This window comes from Triticum dicoccoides, chromosome 2B (assembly GCF_002162155.2).
Source record: "Triticum dicoccoides isolate Atlit2015 ecotype Zavitan chromosome 2B, WEW_v2.0, whole genome shotgun sequence".
NCBI classification, from domain to species: Eukaryota; Viridiplantae; Streptophyta; class Magnoliopsida; order Poales; family Poaceae; genus Triticum; species Triticum dicoccoides.
The window spans coordinates 693415468-693419428 of NC_041383.1; positions in this window are offsets into that span (position 1 = coordinate 693415468).

The following is a 3961-nucleotide window of genomic DNA, read 5'->3' on the forward strand; positions in this document are numbered from 1 at the left end:
CCACCTAAAGCCATCAACTAGGGTCTAGGGTGGTTCGGGGTCGACGGAACCACCTAAAGCCATCAACTAGGGTCTAGGGTGGCTGGGGGTCGACGAAACCACCTAAAGCCATCAACTAGGGTCTAGGGTGGTTCGGGGTCGACGGAACCACCTAAAGCCATCAAGTAGGGTCTAGGGTGGCTCGGGGTCGACGAAACCACCTAAAGCCATCAACTAGGGTTTAAGCATTTAACCATCAGTATAACATAAGCATCAGTATGTTTCAGTCTAACATAAGCATCACTATGTCATTATTTTCAGTCTAACATTGAAAGCAAACGATACTAACTGGAGTTCAACACATGATAGGAATACACAACCATTGTTCACATTACATAGTGGAGTTCAAATGCACAATCCATCCTTTTCTCACAAAAAATGGATAGCATAACTACTAGGTACATAAACAGCCAAAGTTCACAATTAGTACTAGAACAATACATTACACAACCATAATTCTAAGTTAGTAGGTCATTGCACAGCCATCCTTCCCAAAAGGTCTGCAATGCCCACTAATCTAAATTCATCTTGTTTAGTTCTGCAAGATGGCCTGGATCCCCTTGATCTTCTCCTTCAGCTTCTCCTGTGCCTTCATGAGCTCAGTAATCTTAAACTCTTGCATCTGCTTCTCTTCATTATAGTTTTCCTTGAGCTTCAGCAGATCAGCAACCTGGAACTTCAACTCTAGCTTCTCTTGGGTGAGCTTCTCCTCAAACTGTGAGAACTTTGCATTCTTCAACTCCAAATTCATCCTAGCCTCACTCAGCAATTCCTTCTCTTTCATATTCTTCAACTTCAGGTTTTGGATGACAGTTGCTTGAGCACTTGTCAGGTTGCACAGGATTCCATACTTCTGTTGAACCTTCTCTGCAGCTGCATCTTTCTTTGCCATTTCTTCCTTCATACCAGCAATCAACTCAGCTCTGCATTCCTGCTGATATGTGAGGTTGGACTGCAGATAACTGAAATCCACAACCCTATCAGCCTGGATATCCACAAGTTGATGCACATCTTTCACCAACTTGTCATAGTCTACATCCAGCTTGTTCTTTTGTTCTGTCAAATAGTGAATAGTTAAAGAACTTTCAAGATTATCATTCACCCTAGCACACTTGCTCTCTTCAACCATTGACCAAAGCTTCAACAATGCATTCTCCATTGTTGGGGGCCACTGCTCATCAACCCACTGAACAAACCCACAATTCTGACCTTCCTGGAAAAAATTAAATGCCAACATTTAGTACAATACAACTACTAAGCAACAAGAACACATTGAAAAATAAATTAATGTAATCCTACAATGTGTAGATTAACATTGGGCAGTACCTAACAATGGGCAAAATTTAGTACAATACAACTACTAAGACTACTAAGCAATAGTTAGTTGTTGGCAGTACCTAATGTTGGCACTGACATTAACTGATTTGCACAGCCATTTGCTAAGCAACAAGAACACAATGTACCTAATGATGATCAATATATTTACCAGGCACCAGAGTAACACTCCATTCAACTTACCAGTTGCTAAGCAGCCATGTGCTAACCAACAACAGTTGCTAAGAAGTGACCATTAATATAATGGAATCCTAAATGTGCACTACCATTACTCCTACCATTGAGACTACCTACTGTCAACAGTAATAAGCAATACAATGTGAACTACTTTGCCCAGCTAAATGCACTACACTAGCCTGCAGCAACAAGCTAGCTAATGAGACTACCTACTGTCAGCAGTAAGCAGTAAGCAACTGTCAGCAGTAGCAATAGTTACTAGCCTGCAGAAATGCAGTCCACTGTTTAGCAGAAATGCACACAACTTAGTATTGTTTGCCACTGAAATTAATAATGAGCATTCCCACAATGAGCACTACAGTAGGGCATATATGACTAACAGAGCATATATTTTAGTACAATGAGCACTACAGTAGGGCACATATGACCACCACAATGAGCATATATTTTAGCAGAAATTTAGCATGCACATAACTGAATCACAGGTGGCAAACAATACTCTGCCACTTTCAATGAACACATCCAATGCTTAATCACCAAGGCAAGAAACATACCGGCTCAGCACATGCTAAGAACCTTCTCCCAATCATTGTTCCTTCAAACGCAACAAGCCTCTCTGATGGCTTCCCATGCTTCTCGCAGAACACCATCAGATCTAGCTCAAGGCCCTTGTAATCCGGGTCCTCAAGTGAGAAAGGCACCTGTACAATTAAAGCACAACAAGAGGACACAACAAATCAAACGAAATCCTCAGAACAAAGAGCACCTACACACAAAAATCCCAAAAATTCCTAAACCTAACCCTAACCCTAGCTCCAATGGAGTAACTAACCTGGTTCAGCCCATCGGTGGAGGTTTCGGAGTACATGTAGGGGAGGCTTGAGTTGTCATCGCTGCTCTCGTCCTCCAGAACCATGGCTGCGGCGGCGTGGTGTGGCGGCCAGCGGTGGCGGGCGCAGGCGACGGCGACGCAGGGAGCAGGAAGAAAGGAAGAAGAAGGCGAGCGGGGTCAGGGTCAGCATCTGGCTCGGTCGCACAGCCGCGACTTAAACGGTGCAAGCGAGCCGGCCTCGTCCCAGTCAGCGCCCAGTCAGCGCGTGGGCACGCGCGCACTGGCCAGCATGGCGCCTGACGGGCGGGCCCAACCGGTCAGCTTTTCTGTCAATACGTATAAAATACACTTTTAGTCTTTTTTACAACGGCTCGCCCATCAATGGTTCGCCGCCAATCAATGCAGCGGTTGGCTCCCTGTTGACATTTATGCGCCAGACGTGGGAGTGGATTCAAGTCAGTGATGAGCGGACGGACGTCCTCGTCCCACCCCGCTCGCGGTTGAAGGATTGGAGCGTCGAACAAAAGGCATGCACGTCTATCCATTTGTCCATTGCGACTGGATCCATCCGTCCGTTGTTGGTCTATCTGCTGCTGCCTGTGTGGCTGTGTGTGTCTTCTTGCTGGGTGCAACTGCTCGCAATGAATGCGCGCTAGCCTTCATCAATGGCCGTCACTGTCGACCGACCGATCTTCTTCTTATTCTTTCTTCAATGGCGCAATTGAATTGAAAGAAAGGAAAGGACAGCAGAAGCTGTAGCCTGGAGGAGCAGTGAGTGTATTTGCTGAATGTAATCATGGACGTAGATACGGTTGCACGTAGCTGTTCCCGGGTGAATACGCGTACGCATCATTGGTTATCCTGCAGGTTCGCATTACTTGCACCCGTCGCCATCGCAATTACTTGGGTTTCTATTTTTAATCAACACATATACTCAGAAACGGTGGCATTTTTATTAGAAAGCAACACAATTACCACCTGTGACATGTGGTTAGCAAACTCAAAATTCACATAGAAAGCGACACAATTTTTTTTGAAAAACTTTAGGAGCTTTATTAAATTAAATAAAAAAGGTTACATTATCCACCATCCAACTTACAATTGATGCCGGTGACTCCTCAATCCACATTGAGGGTGAGAAAGCGACACATTGCACACAGAAAATTGCTATAATCTGTTAGTTGAGCAACAAAAACTTTTCAATTTTATACTTCACCCATCTCAAAATAAATGTTTAAACTTTGTACTAAATTTAATACAAAGTTATATAAAAGTTGAGACGCGTATTTTGAAATGGAGAGAGTATAACTTAACCTATTGTCATCCCTAAAAAAATAGATAATTTATTTCCAAAAGAGAGAGAGAGAGAGAATTTTATTTTACTTTTGAGAATAAAAAGAGAGAAAATGTCTATCCCCAACTTTTTTTTGGAGGTAATGTCTATCCCCAACTGGTCCATTTGTCCAGGACAGCGTGACCCAACACGGCCCAAGTTCCAAATCTCCGCTCAGAGGGACACCGTGACCCAACACGGCCCAAGTTCGTCCGGCCCAACTCAAGTCTCTGGCGACCTTTCCT